The 19,661-nt window shown below is 35.8% G+C and overlaps 1 pseudogene; it reads left to right on the top strand.

Moving 5' to 3' along the window:
- Positions 1–12,617: 12,617 nt before the first annotated feature.
- On the top strand, positions 12,618–13,501 carry LOC101702276 (cyclin-G1 pseudogene; annotated as a pseudogene).
- The last annotated feature ends 6,160 nt before the right edge of the window (positions 13,502–19,661 follow it).

Here is a 19,661-nt window from a genome sequence, read left to right as displayed (position 1 = left end):
GACTCCCATCACTTGGCAATGTAATTGTGTTTGCTAAGACCCAGGAACCTGCATTTCACAAGCATTTCCTAAGAGATTGCAATGGATGCCATTTTAAGAAAGACTACATTTTGAGAAAAACAGAAGAGGTTTCTCTAGATGTATTAATAAGGTCCCGGAGATTAGAGCCAACTATTTCCCATCTAGGCTCTTCGAAGTGCACCACTTCAGCAAAATCTACTGAAGCAATGGAGCGATTCATCAAGCATAGATGGCATAGAGGCATAGAGGCATAGAGGAGCTGCCTCCAAGGAGAAGTATTGGTTATAATGAGGATAACCAGAGAAAGACTGAATGAGAAAATTTAGTGGTTGGTTGGAGAATACCAAACCGTATATCTGGGAGGCTGAGATCCTGCTATCTCTGTAAACATAGACCCCAGGTATCAGTGACTGCCTCAATCATTCAAATAATTACATTCTTCTTTCCAAATATTTTTAGTATTTGGCATTTACATGTATAGTTTATGATACAGATTGTGTCAGAGCAAAATAATAACCTTGCTTGATAAAACAGGTCAGGATGATTCAAATACAAGGCTTTTTATAACTGTTTTCAATCCTACTCTAAATAGAAATTTTTTCCCTTCAGTTTGTATATTTTCATGTGCTGAATCTGTCTTCCTGCTTTGCAAGTAACTATAGCTTGGCCTTGCAAGTATAATGGGGAATGGAACAAGAATAAAAATAGAAATGTCAGAGCTGCCTAAGTGTGAGCCTAGATCACACAGGACATTTTGGTAGATGCCAAAAGACTTCTCTGGGGACAGAATTGCCAAGCTCTGCATCCTCTTACTCTACAAAGCTTGTAACTGTTTTACCCTGAGCCAGTGAGTAGCGCTGTACTGGGAAGGAGCCATTAAGGAGGAAGCACCTGACTTAAAGCAGGAAAATTAAGTGTCAGGCAAGGAGCAAAGAAAGGAGATCCCAGTTTTAACTGGTTTTTCACATAAGTCCTCAGCAGTATGAGGTTTGGAAGATTTTAGGTAGGAAACAACATAAAGAAAAATGGACTTATGCTTGCTTTCTATGCAATTTTTTTGTTTGTTTTCTCAAAGTACCCTTATGCAGTGAGTCATTTACAGGCAAGTCTAGAATGAATCCTATGAAGCCATTTGCACTAGTATGTGCCTGAGTGTTCCATCCCTGGTTATCTTTTGAGAGTTCAAACACAAGGCTGACTCTTTGACCTTACAGCTGTGTACTTTTCCTATGGGCAGTGCTGCTTCTTCATCCAGTCTTCCAAGATCCACCACTTTCTACTTGCTTTTCCTACCATTTTTAAGTATTCTGCTCCAAGTCCTTTGAGATGTGCATTCTAGATGAACAAGAAATAAATACCCTTTCAAGCATCCACTGTTCTACTCCTCAGACCAATTTTCATCTCATTTCTGCATTTGCTGGAGTATCTCAAGATCTGTGTCAACATCTTTTCCAAAGCCCTTCCTTAAATCCCCTTCTGTTATCCCCCATGGCTCTTAGTTTAGATAATTACAGTTGGCTTATGCATAAATGTCTCTGGCTTTCCCACCAGAGTGCAAATGGGGAGTATTCTTTTCTTATTTTTTTTCCTGTGATGTTATAATACTTGGCAGCATACCATGCACATGATAGGAACATCATATATTTTTTTCAATGAATGTCTTCTAAGAACATGTTTTCAAAATATTTTTAGTTTAAAATCCATTAACTATGCTATTAAGATGTTTTTGTGGTCTTTATAATTATAAACAAATATATTTCATTGTAATGAGAGTTTAATATACAGACAGCCCCCCAAAAGTTAAAAGACCTCACAATTCCAGTTCCCTGAGATAACCACTATTAATATGTCAGGGTGTGTTCTTCTTGATGCTTTTATGCCTATGTATGTATATTATAAAAATATTTTGAATGTGCTCTAATTAGCCAATTATAGATAAGACTGACTCTGTCTAACAGGATTAAATCAGGCCTCCTTGGAATGTTCTTTCTTAATTTATCCTTTCAAGCAGTAGTAAGTTGGTAAATACATTGGGCAGCAACACATGGGTGTTGGACGGTTGGACTGTTAAAGATGCTTCCTTCCTTATAATTACTTGTTTATAATTATATTTATTGGACAAACAGATGAGTATCAGCTATGACCTAAAATTGTGTGTTCCAATAAACTCAGACACAAACAGAAATTCACATGTTGAAGTACTAGTGCTCAATAACTCAGAAAGTCATTGTATTTGGAAGTATTTAAAAAGGTAATCAAGGTTAAATGAGGTCATGGATGGCCCTTGGTCCAATGTCACTCATGTGACCAGGTCTTTAAAATAAAGATGGTGTGTGTGTCTATATGTCCCCTCTCCATATCCATGGGCTCTGTATGTGTGGATTCAACCAATCATGGAGGGAAAGTATTCAGAAAAATATTGTTTGTACTGAACACATACAGACACTTTTTTATTATTCTTTAAGTAATAAAAATAATTATTTATATCACATTTAGATTGTACTAGATATTGTAAGAAATCTAGATATCATTTAAAGCATATGGGAGGATATGTGCAGGTTGCATACACATGCAATATACAAATATTATGTCATTTTATATAAAGGATTTGAGCATTCAAGGATTTTGGTAACTTGGGGTTGTCCTGGAGCCAATCCCCCAAAAGTACCAAGAGAGAACATATGACATACAAATTCATATGTCATTGTATTTGTTCTGTTTCTCTGGAGTCCATGACTAATACAACCCTTTTAATTCTTAGATTCTTTAACTACAAAATAGTAATACCATGGTGTTAGCTACCTCATAGTACACAGTGGTGCTTGAAAGGTCCTTAGCACAGTGCCTAAAGTTCAGTTAACACTGTTCATCACTATACATACTGCAATGGATGAGTGATCCATTTAAATTTTTCCAAAAATTTCTTTCCTATATTCCTGATCATAATCATTTTTCAGTTATTGATATATAGATTTTTTCCCAAAGAATGGTGCCATGTACAATAGGATCTAAATAGGATAAAATAGGTGCTAAAATAGGATCTTTGTTTAAGTCAGGCCTAATGCATGCTTTTTGAAAAATACACAAAGAAGCAGATATTTTTAAACTGCAAGCATTTCAAAGAACAATCAAAGGGTTATTTCAGTCCCTTTATTCTCTACATAGAATAATATTAAACAGCATATATATATTTTTATGTTGATTTTGTCCTGAAATTTCTTTCATTTTTTAATATGTTCAACATGAGTGGATCCCAAAATGATTCCTTTTACAATGTATAGGATTTTTTTACACCTTAAAAGTTCTCTTTGGAAATGTGATTGATAGCAAAGACATGTCACTTGAAGCATCATTAAACCACAAGCCTGCAGACATTTTCAGCAATGCTTCCTCAATGGAAATCGGCCAGCCTTTCAAAATGGTAATGCTTGTTTTTACAATGATGCAAAATTTATATCTCTGAGAAACATGCACTGAAATCTTCTATGAATTACTTGAGAATTACAGAAGTTTATTTTCTTTTCCCAACAAAGAGAGAACATAAATTCATTGTCTTAAGAAGGCTTCAAATCTCGAAAATGAAATTTAGCCAAGGTCTCCTAGAACAACTGTAAACTTCAAACATACTGATTTGAGCAGACTGATGTTATTAATTTCAGGGGATATCTAATTTAATAGGTAAGACATTATGTATATTTATTTGCACTTACTTAATTCTAATGAGCTTGATCCTTATCAATTCACTAACTATATAATTTTAACATAATTATCTGTTTTCTTATAAAGTATTAGGATCTTTTTGGTGGTGTATAATGTTATATGTTCTGTAAAATACCATTTGTAGGTTCAGAGAAGTGTAGAAATGCTCTGAGCACACATTACAATGATGTAGTATCATAGGGAAATGACATAGCCACTAAGAGCCTTAACTTTCTTGTCTGTGCAAGAAAAAGCAACAACTAAATGAAGTGATCACAGAGTACCTTATTAAAGATTATTTATTTGAAAAGAACAGAGCTCAAAATAGCTCAGGTAGAAAGGTGAGATTGTATTACAGTGTATTAAAACTAAGAGCTGGCTCTCCACCACTCAACTTTGCTAGTCTGTGCTTCTGTTTGTGTTCTGTTTTTACTGTACGCAACCTCTCAATACGTATCAGCAGAGAACTCCTTTGATGGCTTACAGCTGATGAGCAAAAGTTTACAGTTCAAAAAGAAAAGAGATCCTATTTTCCCTTAGTGTCCTTATACCATGGGAGAAAGTCTCCCAGAACTACGTGCCCATCCTTAGACCAAAGGGCCAGAGACATTGTGAATGACAGTTCCACCAGAGTCCATCATGGATGTTAATCACAGACTTACATGGGGAATGAAGGGCAGAACCACAGAGAAACTGGGAAATTAGCAGGCAGCTTTCTCTAATAGTTTGTCTCAAAGCCAGTGTGCTCTCATATCTGCTTCTCTTTGAGCATCTGCTCCTTTGTCCTTTCTGCAGTGTGCCTTTTCTTGAAAACCACTTGTTTCTGCCTCTCAATGACCTTGGCTTCCGTGTGTTGTGTCTCTAACTCCCCCAATGCCCACATTTGCTCATACAATACAAATTGCCATTCAGCTTCCCCACTGCCCTTAACTCCCTCAGCCTGTGTACCAATTTCAAATTTCCAAGAGTACTAATCTTATTGACTGAAGTTGGGTCAGGGGCCTGATTAAGTAATTTTGCCTCCCCAGTACTATAAGTAGGTAAGGTAGTCTAGAAAGGAAAGGCATTGCCTATTTACTGCACACCTCCCATTCTTTTTCACTAAGATACACACACACACACACACACACACACATACACACACACACACAGCCCTCTTTCAGATCTCTACCACCACAAGTTCTCTCCTGCCTCAAGGCTTTCCCCATGGTGCAGTTTCTAGAAAACTCTTCTAAAAATTTTTGTGATGTATTTCAATGTATCCTTCAAATTTTAGTTTAAATACAGTGAACCCTTGACTTAAGAACTCGATCTGTTCCCTAGGGCTGGTTTTAACTCAAATTGGTTGTAAGTCAATACAGCTGAGATCTGTTTACCTGGGTACACACTATAGATAACAAGAGGAAGATGGATCTTCCATTAACCTAATTAACCCAAATTGTTCCACTCTATCACTTTCTCAGACAGGCTGTACTTCCTTGTATTATTTAGAAGATACCTCCTGGAATTCTGTAACATTGTGTGTGTGTGTGTGTGTGTGTGTATGTGTGTGAAAGCTGTATACTGCCTTTCCATTTCTCAGTGGCCTCCAAACTTACATACAAAAGACAGACACATTTTGTTTCCTTAAAATTTTACTTTATTCATTTTACCCTTTGTTTCTCCAATGAGAGAAATTTTCCTTATTTTCTTAAGGTTGGGTGTGTGTTCTGAGGGAGTGTGGTGTGACAGGGAGGCATAGGGTGAGGGGATCTGATGGCCCCTGGTCTCACCATCTCTCCACCTTGGGGTCTAGCAGGGTGAGCTTGTTCTCATCTGATCTTTAATCATCCATCCATTTCACTGCTGCATCCTCCCTAATTTCCATTTACAAATTGCCTAATATGGTATCTTCAAAATTAAAGCTTTCTAAATGAGAAAAGAAGAAAACCATCAAGTATAAAATGAAAATTATTCTCTTTGTTTGAATAGCTGAGAATTGATGCCACTGGAAAGGATGCGGGGAGGAGTCATGTAGTACAAGGGGTTATGTGTTGGTCCATGGATTGCATTTAAAGCACAGTAAGCCTGACAATTTTCAGAAAAGCAAATGAAAAAAAATATGAAGTACTGTCAGAACATAGTAGAAAGCTGTCATTTGTAACAAAGCCTTCAAACATCTACTGCTCTTTAATGAACTTTCATATAATCTGAATTTCTTTTCCAGTCAATGAGCTGTTTAAATAAATTATATTTGCCTGCCTTGTACAACATTATTTCTGTCAGCAAGTTGTTGTAATTAATTTGTTTTAATTAGAGAGGTTAATAGACTATCATTTATTCTGCTTTTCAAACAATTCTCAACTTATTTGTATTGACAGTACTTTTAGGGTTTTTCCAAAGCTGGTTCCTATTATGACAAAATTTTAAGATCTTCCTTTATTTTTAGACTGCATTTAGATTGCATATTTAAATACCTCTAGTAAAGGGTATGTGAAAGCTCAGATATTGAAAGAGATTATATTTTTATTGTATCTTTTTTTACAAACAATATGACTAATTTTTAAAGTTTTGACATTGTTAGGAATACATACTCTTTCAGTTTTGGAAGTTAATTTCCTTGTATCCAATTCTCTTTAAGCAATGTTCACAATCTAAATAATAATACTATTTAAAATAATACAATTTGATTTTCTAACTAGATTACATCATCATTTCTTACCCCTCTTGGAAATCTAATGCAAATGGTTCACAGTGAATCAAAATATTAAGTCCTTCATAATCAGTGTTTGTACCAAAATGCTATGCAGAACTCAAAGCCAGGCTGGCCTCATAGAGTAACTATCTTCCTGATGAGAAAATTCATTCTTACGATTTCAAGAAAATATATTATTTCAGTATTCTGCAAAGTCAAGAAGGAAGAAAATGAAATTTTCTCAACCCAGGGGTTGACTCTTATTAAACTTCTGGAGACCAAGCAGTTAATAAGGTGATAAAGGCAACATTATATTAAAAGTCTCTATAAGAGCACCCACTGTGTTAAAATCTCCTTCCCAGACCATAACACCAGGGTACAAATTTCAGCACAGAGGCAGTAAAGCAACAAAATTAGAGGTGCAGACTCCAGGATCTGATTGTTTTGAATCACATCCTGTACTCTGGACTTAGTGTCTAGCAGAATTAGCAGATTAACTAAACTCTCTACCTTGGTAGTTCTATCAACCATAAAATGAAAATAATAAGATAGTACCTTCCTCGTGCAATTGTGAGGATATAATAAGTTAACTCATAAGACTTTGTGGAGGAGGCAGTAAGAAGTAATTGAACATTAGTATGGCTATAACGATGCTAATAGCCAAATGGTACCATTTAGTAATGAATCATCCTTCATTTTATTTTGGTTCTGCTCTGTGGTTCTCCTGATTGCTGATCCCCCAAACCCTCCTACTTCTTCTGGTTCCTCCTTTACAGAGTGAAATTAATAACTATGGGCTAACCTGTGTTAAAATTCATGACACTTTAAATACTTATATTTTCCTAATTATAGAAGAATAATAGGTACTTGTTGCAGAAAATTAGAAAATACAAGGAGAAAACTAAAATTATGTTTTATATTTGTCTTCCAAGTAGTCTTGCTGGACATATAGATGTATGTTGATTAAATTTGCATCTTGATTGTATATTTAAATCTTAATGATGAGCATTTCTCTAAATTGTTGAATTTTAAGATTAATATTAATAGCTACATATTATCACAGATTCCAATTAATTCAATAATATCCCACAGTTGAATATTTAGATTACTATTTATTTTGGCTTACTATAAATCACAATATAAAGGAAAGAATGGAAAGGAAAAATTATGAGAAAAGAAAAAAAATGGAAACGAAGTATGTAAATACAGAAGGGTTTAGGGGTAAAGGGTGCACAGGTAATGGGGAAAAAATAAGAACCAAGATACATCATGTACAGGAACAAGCACCCAAAGATAAATGTAAATGTATTGTATACCTAAAATGTACTGATAAAAGAATTTAGGAAAAAATTCATAATATAAAAAAGCTCTTTGTGTTTAAATATTCATCCATATTTCATTTAATTTGGCTATATTTCCAGCAATAAAATGTTTACATTAGGTATCTCTTTACTGAATCCCTTTCTAGAAGTTTTACATGTATTTTTACTACTCTTGTAAAGAATTATTTGATTAAATGAAGTTGAATAGTTTTTCAAGTATTTATTTATACTCTAAATTCCTTATACCTAAATTGTTTAAGTTGTTTGCCTAATTTTCTATAGAAATTTTTCTACTGTCCTTTGCCTAACCTGCACCATTGTTAGTGTTTTCCTTATTGAATTGTAAGTGGAGAAATACATCTTCTCTGTCCTTCTGGCTCCTTCTGCATGAACACAACACATCTGACTATCACTTCTGCCAGGCTTTCTGACTGCCACAGTCCTTCTACCCCTAGGGATGAGGAATTCTGACTGGTGAGTCTGGGATGAAGAGATGGGCAAGTGCAGCTTAGTCATCTCTCCAGTGTTTTCACCTTCGCATCAAATATTCACATACCTATTACAGTCCTTTCTCTGTAACAGAGCTTTTTGTCTACTATAGCCATGAAAACTGTGGGAAAGTTCCACTTGCTTCTCAAGCCAGCCCCCATCCTCCTGTGACCCTGGCACTCAGCAGATGGACGAATTTGGAATACTCCAGATTTCAATCCAGATATCCCAATGTCACTTTTGACCAAGAGAATAGGAGAAGAAACTTGGAAACTAATCCTGATCAGAAGCTTTAAGAACCACTAAATGTTTCCACATACATAATCCTTCTCTGATTGTAAGACTGGCATGTCTGTATTAGTTTCTTAAAGTCACCATAACAAGGTATCACAACCCCATGGATTATGCAACAGAAATCTCTGTCTCACAGTTCTGGAGGTTGGAAGTCCAAAATGGAGGCATTGACAAAATTGGCTCCTTCTAAGGTCTGCAAGGGAAGAATGTGTTCAGTCCTCTCTCCTTGGCTGTACATGGTTGTTGTATTGGTTATGGTTCTCTAGAGAAACAGAATCAATAGAAAATATATGTATAGTTATACAAGGGTTTTTATTTGGTATGCCTACATCATCAGAGTTGGGAGAGTCCACAATGGCCATCTGCACGCTGAAGAGCCAGAGGACCAGTATCTGGTCAGTCTAAGAGGAAGGAAGCCACAGAAAGGGAAGAAAGGGATCAAGGATGCAGCACCTGTCCAAGATCAAAGGCCTGGAAGCTGACAGGAGAGTTGCTGGTATGAATCTGTGTTGGAAGGGTGAAGAAAGTAGAGACCTGCCGACCAATGTCCAAAGGTTACAGCACTAAAAGGTACACCTACTCAAGCAGACTGGAGCTCTTCAAAAATGTACCTACTTTCTTCTTTTACAATCCTTTTGGTCCCCCCTCCAAGTTTCCTGTCCTCCATGTCAGTCCTCCCTGGAAACACCCCACAGACACACCTGAAACTGTGCTTTACTAATCTGTCAGCCATTTCTTAATCCAATCAAATTGGCATAGAATAATTAACAGGCACAGGCATTTTATCTGGGTTTCTTCACATTATCTTCCTTCTATGTGTATTTGTCTCCATAACCAGATTTCCTTTTTTACATAGACAACAGTCCTATGCAATTATGTGCACTCTAATGAACTCTTATTACCTAATTGCATCTGTAATGATTCTATTTCAAAGTAAGGTCACATTCTGAGAGATTAGGACTGCATCATATGAATTGGGAGAGGGTCATAATGCAACCCATAACAAGTCCTAAGTCACAATTATTTTTCATCTTGAATAAAAGAATGAAGAAGATACATGGACCAGAGCCCTTAGGACCTTAAAGATCCATAGTTAACATGTAATATTAGCCATAAATAAATCTTGATGGCTATAGGTTACCAAGAATTCAGGGATAGTTTGTTATCATTGCCTTACCTAGTAAAAGATGATTAATACAGGATCAAATATGCATTTATTCACTGTAGTTCTCTTGGTTTTAGGTAATATAGTATTAACTACAACATAAGTTCCAGTCTTAAACTCTAGTACTTGTGAATGTAACCCATATTCAGAAATAGGGTTTCTGTAGATGTTAAGATAAATTCATATTGGATTTTTGTGGACCCTAAATCTAATAACAAATGCCCTCATATGAAAAGAAGAGGATGTGTTGAGATATACACACAATAAAGGAGGTCAGGTGAAGACATGTGGAGATTGGAGCAACACTTCAACAAGCCAAGCACCAAGGTTTGCCAGGAGCTACCAGAAGTTAGGCAGATACAATGTCATATTCTTCCCCAGAAACTCTGGAGGGAGACTAGCCTTGCCAACACCATGATTTTAGATTTCTATCCTCCAGAATTAGAAAAAAGAAAAATTTATATTGTCCTAAGTCACTTATTTTGTACTGTTTCACTATTGGAGCCCTAGAAAAACAATACAGGTACTATCAATCCCTGTTTTCACTGTAACATTTTGTACTTTGTGTCATGAATGCTAGCAATTCTCAATTCAGTTCCCTCATCTTTAGAGTTAGTAAAATGGCCTTAAGATACACCATTAAATTTTCTGAATGTGTCTTGGTGCTTTACTTTACTTTTTCTGGGTGCATTCATTGATATTTCAATGGAAGGTTTAAAATATGCTCCAGGTGTTCCTAAAACTAATACTCTATAAATTTCAAATCTAATACATTTAATTATTTAACAAAATTTTTATTGAAAATTTAATCTTCCAGGCCAACCAAAGAGATGTAAAGTCTGCAGTGCATAGAAAGACTAGATTGAAAGTATAGCAGCTTGAAAGGGGTTGTACTCTAAATGACGATCCTGTAAAATGAATAATAAAATTATTACCTCCATTCTCATGTCCTAAGAATATCAAAGATAAAGGCCAGAAATGTGTAGGCAGTTGGAGTTTCTTATAGCTGACCACTTCAGATTGTAAGACTCAGGTTTTTAAACAGTTCCTTAAGGTTAAGGAAGAAATATGTAAAAAGATGTTAGTCTTATTATGTCATTTTAAACTACATACTACAAGTATAAATGATATCAGTCAACTCTCTGAAAGATAGAGAAAATATTACCTCACATAATTTACTTTTCCTTCCTCCTAGATGTGGGATACATAACTATTTTTATTTTGTCAAGCAATCCCATAACAAGTCTTAATTTAAATATAAATGCATTCAGTATTACGCAGACACTGTGAAATATTCTTGCCCTCTCCTACTCCAAAGAAATTCAATTTGTTTTAATTTCTAGGCTTTTCTCATGATCATGTGCTTCAGGATAAGTCTGATGCCAGAGGGTGAATATTAATTAGTCATCCATGATCTCATTCTCCTCACCAATCATTGTATAATACTGTAGGCATGTGATATAATTCTGGCCAGTGAGACACGAGGGTAAATTTGTTGGAGGGTTTCCAGGAAATATTACCTAATTTTTTTAAAGGGAACACATGGAAACAGTCTATTCATTTTCTGAATATTATTATATTCGGCTGTGATGCCTGGATTGTGGCAGCCACTTTAAAGACTAAGAATAAATCTGATATTTTGGTGGTAGAAGATGAGGAGAATTCAGAGAAACTGAGTCCAGGATGTTCTCGCTGGGTTCCTAAATTAGAGAATAAGGAGATACATTGTTTCTGGAACTTGCTGTTATGTAAAGTAATATATATTGTTGTTTAAGTCATTCAGGGATGAGTTTTGTTTTTTAATCCAATATTATCCTCAAAGTTATCTCAATAGGCATACATATTCACCAGTGCTCCTTTTTAATATATCACCTTATTAAAGTGAATGTATGTGTGTGCATTTAATCTAGTTCTGGGGTGACTTGCAGGCAACTGTATCTAGAGGGAAAGTTATATTAATTACTAATATAACTGAATCATATATTAATAAATTTGCATGCATATATTGATAAATTTATGAACACACGCATACATGTACTTATCTAGTCAGGCACTGTTGTAAATGCTACTGCATAGCTGTGAAGTAAACAGATAAAATCTCTATGGCCCTATGAATTTATAATTGGACTATAGGAGAAGGGTGGCAATAAAAATAAATGATAACATTATGTGGCATACAAAAAGGTGTTTATTGCTATGACCAAAAAAAAAGCAGAAGAGGAGGTAGGAAGAACCATGGGCAAAGGATGGGGTACAGGTGCAATTTTTTTTCTTAAATTCTTTTATTGGTACATTTTAGGTATGCAATACGTTTACATTTATCATTGGGTGCTTGGTTACAGGTGCAGCTTTTAAGAGAGTGGTTGGGGAAGACCCTACCTATTGCTCTGTGGAATTCTCATCAGCACATTCCAATTAATCATTTGGCTAGCCTGTAGGTTAACAACTTAACCATTTTGATGCCCCGTACATTAACAGCTTAACTTATAGAAATGAAGCTGCATCAGACAAAATTTGTTCATTCAACTTTCATATTATAAAGATTCTTTAATATAAGAAGTTGGGTCCATGGCATCCTCCTTTGAAGACAACTCTAGATAACGTGTTTCATTCACTTTCCGTAAACGTTAATTAAATTATGCAATTATAATAAATACAACTGATTTAAACCAGTTTGGTAAAAACAAACTAGCAGACAAACAAAACATTTGCAAACAAATCAAAAAAGTAGGACTCTCAGTGGTCCGACCAGGAGGAGGGCGGTGGGGTCTCAGCGGCCCTCCGGAGACTTCCACCCAGGTCAGTTCTCTCTCCCTGGGCCTCTCCTCTCCTGCCCTCATGTGTCCTCGCCTCCTAGGCCTCTCGTATCCGATACCATGGGGCGAGGTGAGAGGGTGAGGGAGGGGAGGTCCAGGGAGGGTGATCATGCCGAGGAGCCGCAGTCTCTAGCAAGATGATAGAAGTGCTGACGACGGACTCCCTGAAACAGCTACACCAGCTGAATACCCTTTTGGAACAGGAGGCTAGATGTCACCCAAAGGTCTGAGGCTTGAGACTAATTGAATCTGCACATGATAATGGCCTTAGAATAACTGCAAGACTGAGGGACTTTGAAGTGAAAGATCTTCTCAGTCTAACTCAGTTCTTTGGCTTTGATAGGGAAACATTTTCTCTAGCTGTGAATTTACTGGACAGATTCCTGTCTAAAATGAAGGTACAGCCCAAGCACCTTGGGTGTGTTGGACTCAGCTGCTTTTATTTGGCTGTAAAGTCAATAGAAGAGGAAAGAAATGTCCCATTGGCAACTGACTTGATCCGAATAAGCCAGTATCGGTTCACGGTTTCAGATCTGATGCGAATGGAAAAGATTATATTGGAGAAGGTGTGCTGGAAAGTCAAAGCTACCACTGCCTTTCAATTTCTACAACTCTATTATTCACTCATTCAGGACAGCTTCCCATTTGAAAGGAAAAATAGCCCAAATTTTGAAAGACTAGAAGCTCAGCTTAAGGAATGTCACTGCAGGATCCTATTTTCTAAAGCAAAGCCCTCTGTGTTGGCCTTATCTATCATTGCATTGGAGATACAAGCACAGAAGTATGTAGAGTTAAGGAAGGAGTAGAATGTCTTCAGAAACATTCCAAGATAAATGGCAGAGATCTGACCTTCTGCCAAGAGCTTGTACCCAAGTGTTTAACTGAATATTCATCAAACAAGTGTTCCAAACCAAATGTTCAGAAGTTGAAGTGGATTGTTTCTGGAAGTACTGCATGGCAACTGAATCATAGTTACTATAGAATAACTCACCTTCCAACAGTTCCTGAAATGGTTTCTTAATTGGTAATTTTGGTTGTTATTCTCTGTATAAAGAAAATTATATAATTTTCTTCTACAATTGAAGTATTGAAATACTATCTTCAAAATAAACCAGCTGGACTTGGAATAGCAAAAGGGAAAACCTGATATCACCAATCTAGTCAGCTAATATTTGAAGACATTTGCTATATATAAGGTACAATACCCTAAGGGCCAGGCATGGCCATGCATGCCTGTAATTCTAGCACTTGAGAGGCTGAGTCAGGAGGATCATCACATGAGTTTGAGGCCAGCCTGGGTTACATACTGAGTTCAAGCTCAGCCTAAATTACATGGCGAGACCCTGTCTCAAAAAAACTTAAAAAAAAAAAAAAAACCCTTAGGAATTTCCAATCTCTGATATATATGTTAACCATTTCATTAAATTAGCAGCTTAGAAAACAACGTCCTCTTTAATAATCTGAATTTTTAAGGTAGTGCTGAAGCAATGCTTTTTTATATTTATTTATTTATTTGTTTATTTATTTATTTATTTTGGTACCGGGGATCGAACTTAGGTCCTTGTGCTTGCGCAGCAGGCGGCGAAACCACTGAGCTAAATCCCCGGTCCAGTAATGTTTTTTAAATTGCACATTTTGCTAAATGTACCCCTAAGCTCTAGCTCATTTAAAGTTATAATAGGACCAAAACTTTGAGCCATATATGAACTAATTGGAGACTGTTAGCCTATAAGCAGAATCATTATGAACATGAATGTTACACCTAAAGAATAAGTAATACAAAGCAGATGATCACTTTTGGGTTTCTGAAAAATGCCAGTATGTCTCAACATACTGCTATTCCAATTGGAATAATAGAAAGTAATTATATTCATAAAAAACATAAATTCAGTCACTGCATATATTCTATATGTTCTTGCCATCTAAATTTATTAATTTACAGTAATGATTTATCTTTTCCTACTCAAAACTAAATGTTAATATTTAATACATCCACACATGATTATAAAACTTGGGCATGAAAATTTTGCTTTTAACACCTAGTAGTATTTAGATAAACTTTTGATAAGTTGGGGGGTTTTGTTCTTTACATAAATAGTATTATTACAGCAACAAAAAAATTTCTTTGAAGCCTTTCTCCACAACCCTGAACTATGGATTCCATAATGTTATAATTGATTTAAATTGTGAACCCTCGGGCTGGGGATTTAGCTCAGTGGTGCCACCGCCTGCCTTGCAAGTACAAGGGCCTGAGTTTGATCCCTGGTACCAAAAAAACAAAAAAACAAAATAAATTATGAACCCTCAAAACATCACAACTAGATTAGTATGATGTTCTCCATCTTTGGAAAACTGCCTAATTAATATAATGCTGCAGTAAGATTGTTTAGATTTGAATTCATCTGTAAAGCTAAAGACATAAGTGTGAAACAATACAAGCCTGAAAAGGTGAACTGTGAATCTTCATTTCTAACATTAATTTAATTTTCCATACTGGATCAATATATTATATTTAGGTGATTTGGAAAATGGTAACCTACTTAATTTAAATGTTAAGTTTTAAATTATGAGGTTTACATCAAAACCAACATTTCACACATGCACTTTTTTAAGGCATAATAAAGGTTATATTCTAGATAAAGTAATGGTTTCTTGGCACCCATAATGCAAGTAATAGTTCAGAGATGAAAATGTTATTGCTATATGGGAATTACATTTAAATTTAAAAACATTTTGTATTAAGCCAAAATACAGACCTACTAAGTTTGGCATATTCATTGAGCTACCTTTAATGTTTCTTCTAAAAAAACAGGTGACATTTGTATCAATGATAAAAATTTCTATACAGAATCTACTTCCTCAGTCTTATCTAGTTCCATTTAAAAAAATATGTTTTATTATATTACACAGTTAAGTCAAAATCAATTACCACTCTAAAAACTTGCTTTACCCTAAGTTCTGGCTAGATAAAGCACTCCAGGTTTTACTATGGACTGTTTCTATAAAACTGCCATTGCTTCCAGTTTTGTTTTGTTTTGTTTTTTTAAGGAATAGAATATACTTTCACAAATTTCCATAATGTGTCTTAAGAAAAGTAAGGAGCCACCTCCATAATTGTGAGATTGCTGGGGTAGTGTTTGGAATTCTCCATATGAGCCAATCAATATAAGGAAACGTACATATATTGTTAGTGTTGTAAACATCTAGTGCAGCCTGAAGCCTGAGTCTATCCAGAATGTATGTAACCAATTTTGACATCATGTTACAGATAACTAAGCATTGAAAAATAAACCAAAGAACCACAGTATATTCTACCTTTAACGCATTGAAAAATAAACCAAAGAACCACAGTATATTCTACCTTTAACTTTTTGTAAACCATGTTTTGCAGATACCTTCAGTTTTACCATAAGGCTGATATATTTCAATATTTTTAAAACATCAGTATTAATTTTGAGTTGGCAGAGGTAACCTAACCAACTACCTTTATATTTGGTACTAAGAGATATACCTTTCAATAAAATTATTGAAATGCAAAAAAAAAAATGTAGGGCTGGGCATTTTTCTTTAGAAAGGTAGAGCTTATCACAGGGCACTATCTGGCTCTCTCATATGAAAACTAAAATTTTGCAAGCACTGAATAAAATTTATCAAGAAAATTCTCTTACTCTGACTTTTCCTTTCCATCTGGCCAAGAACAAATGCAAAAATATTTTAGCATTGTGTTCTTTTCTGTCTTGCTAGTCTGTGAGGAGGATGAGCTCCTGTTTTCAAGCAGGTAAAAATTATGGTTTATAACAGGAGAGCAGAGAGATACCAGGATCCCTAAGAGTTGGCCAACTTGTCATCTATGCAAGGAGTTCTTTAAGTATAGACAAAGTCAGGGAAAGTGAACAGATCTGAGATCCTTGAAGGATATAACCAGTAATCAGGGAGCATTTCTAGAAGACTAAATGAAAGCCAGGAAACAGACCATCAAAGGAAGACAACAGCAGACTAAATAGAAAGGATATCAATTCCTTACCTGGAAGACTGAAGCAGCAGAGGCCACCATTCTGACTGACTTATTCTCTTCAGGGGAAGCCTGTCCCTATAGAAGAAAACCCTCCAGGGAGCAAACATTCAGCTTCACAGCTATACTTAGTACTCTATAGAGGAAAGTATATCACACACTGACATTTCCCCAAGTTAGATCAATAGAGCTTTTCACTTCATGGAATCGGAATCGGCAGCCCAGTACCACAGCTATGCCCAATTCAGAGGCAAGACTTCCCCTAATCTTAGTAAAGATACCTGCATCTATAAAACTCAGAGAAAACAATTTTTAATATTACTCTGCAGATATTTGTTAAAGCTCAGAAATGTATAGTGAATTACAGGGGAAAAAATAAATTGATGTTCTTGGGAGCCCAAAATGTGAGGGTGAAGAGGTTGAGGAGGAGACAAAAGAGAAAAGTTAACATTTAACAGTTTTTAGAATACTGAAAAGTCTTATAAATAATTTCTTAATTGCATGTATTTTAGATGTCTGGATATTCCTGTGGCAGTCTTAAACACAGTCACAAATTCCTTAATCAAGAATCAAGAAGTAATAGCCTATGTCCCATCTGTTTGGGTATGGGTAGGATGTGATTTCTTTGAAAAATAGAGTATGAAGGAAAAGACACAATGTGACTTTTGAAAATAATCATAAAAGACATGCTTCTTGTGCCTCGTTGTCTAGAGACCTCATTTGGATTCCTTATCCTGGCAGATAAGAAGTTCAGCCACTTGGAGGCCACTATAAAGAGACGCTACACAAGCAGGGCTCAAGCAAACACATCTAGCCTTTGAAGTTTTGCTGCAGAGCCTCTGACATCACATGCGAACAAAGGCCTGCTTCCCTGCTATGCCTGTCTGCATGGCTGGCCCACAAAAGTGTGAGTTTAATTAAATGGTTGGTTAATGCCACTAAGTTTTGGGCCAACATGAGTGAGTTGGACAAAAGTAATAAAATAGTAGTTATTTATTTATGATTCCCCAATATACAAGCTGCTCACACTCTCAGGCATGCAGAATTCATTATCTGCCTCTTTCCCTCTGAAAGGAAAGAAAATTATTGTCTTTACTGAGTTTTCTCTCCAACACTGTTGTCATTGTAGAAACTATTTAGGCTCCTAAGAGCAACCATTCCTAAGAAAGATATATAGAGGCTGATCAAAAAATACAGTGTATATTTAAATAAAAATTTTTATTACAGTAAAAGTCAATTACCAATTATCCCCCTCAAGATACTCCCTCTTACTTCAAACAGATATATCCTATCATATTTTCCACTTTCTGAAGCAGTTCTGGAAGTCTTCTTCATGGGCGTCTTTACGAGACCCAATGAAAAACATGACAGAGGCTGCTGCCAAGTGCCATCCAACATAAAGGCAAACTCATAAAAACATTACAGTGTGTCCTCATCCATTTTATTCACCAGATTTGCCACAATGTAACTTCTCGGCGTCCTCAAAGTTAGCATGACTATAAAGGGTAAATGTTTTGAATCAATTCAGGACATCAAGACAGTCAAGACAGCCAACTAAAAACACACACAAAAGAGGACTTCCAGAACTGCTTCAGAAAGTGGCAATAGAGATGGGATAAGGTTGATCACAGGCAGCGGGTGTATTTTGAGGAAAATTAATGGCAAGTGCCTTTTACTATAATAATTTTTAAAATACTCACCTTTTTAAAATCATACCTTCATATAACCTATTCTTAAGGAATATGTTTCACTCAAAGAGCAAATGTTTTGGCCTTATGGCACTAAAAGATTAAATTAAAAGTTTACATCATTCAAGTCATTAAACAATAAGAAGCAACCACCACGACACTCACTTCCATCTGTCTTTACCCTTAGGCCCCTGCCTCTCGGCAGTCTTATCCAAAGATCATCATTCCCACTCCTATAAGAGATATACCAGGTGCATGTCTGATGCTCAGATTTGGAGCCACAGGTCCTTGTTACTATGAACCAAGTACATGGGATCTACAAACCCCAAAACTAGCTGAAAAGTGGCTTCTATGATGAAAGAATATATCTATAATATATTATTACATATTCCTATAATCTGTCTTCCTCTGAGTCACTTCCAAATAATCTCAGTAACACCTTCAAAGATAAATTTTTAGAGAAAGCTGAAAGCATATTTTATTTTAAATTTAAGTCCAAAATAGGTGACCCAAGGCCCAGATAATTCTATGATTTTCCTTTCCTGTTTTATATTCCTAAAAGAAATATTTTGAAAGTAAAATGAAGATATTTTGGTCAATTTAAAAATCCATACATGGGAGTACATATTCCCAATTTGTAGTCAGAATTACCAGATGTCAAAAATTTGAACTCTAATTTAAGAGTTGTTGATTGTTTTCACCATTAAATTTAGCTATACTACTAAAGTAAGTTATGCAAAAATAATCCATGTTTCATAGAAGGGCTTATCTCTGCATCATGTAAGGAGAAAAGTAAATATAGGGTTAACAAACTCACAAATTAGAAAAACTAAAGCTATTATACTGGCATCATATTTATTAGCAAAAAGACAGTGCTAATGGCTTTTGAACAGTCATTTAAACTTCTTAATTCATTAGTGTGGTTTGGAAAATTCACTTGGACCAAGTTCAGCTCCGCATCACACTCAAGGCAGAGTATGTAGTCTGCTCATTGTGGTTTAGGGATGGATACTGCTGAAACACAGGTGAAGAAAAAGGGATGGGCATTACCTCCACATGCCCTGCCATGCTTCTCTGGACAAAGAAGACAGTGATATGTTCCTGTGATCATATTCTGATGCATGGGCCAACATCACTTCCTGACTTCAGCCTTCTGAAGAATGTGAGATTTCTTGACTTTCGAAGTCCTCCATTCATAATGAGTAGGCTAATCCCTTAAACAAACAATTCCTAAATCTCAACAGTGTAATACACTAATCTCTGATCAATTAACAGTACAGTGAGGGTGGGAAATGAGTTCTGCTTTATGCCATGATCCAGGGACCTCAGGTTCTTCTATCAAGTGACTGTACTGTCTTTCAGCACCTTGGAGTCCTCTGTAAAATCCTCTCCATCTCAGGAGCTGACTAGGATAAAGGAGGAAGACATTTGGCATATCTCAGCTTGGGTTGTTCATTCATCATTTTTCTTCATGTTCTAAG

This window comes from Heterocephalus glaber, unplaced genomic scaffold (assembly GCF_053883595.1).
Source record: "Heterocephalus glaber isolate CG9 unplaced genomic scaffold, H.glaber_assembly_v1.0 deba00001523, whole genome shotgun sequence".
Taxonomy (NCBI): Eukaryota; Metazoa; Chordata; class Mammalia; order Rodentia; family Bathyergidae; genus Heterocephalus; species Heterocephalus glaber.
The sequence above is the reverse complement of the archived record's forward strand: the minus strand, read 5'-3'. Positions and strand labels throughout refer to the sequence as shown.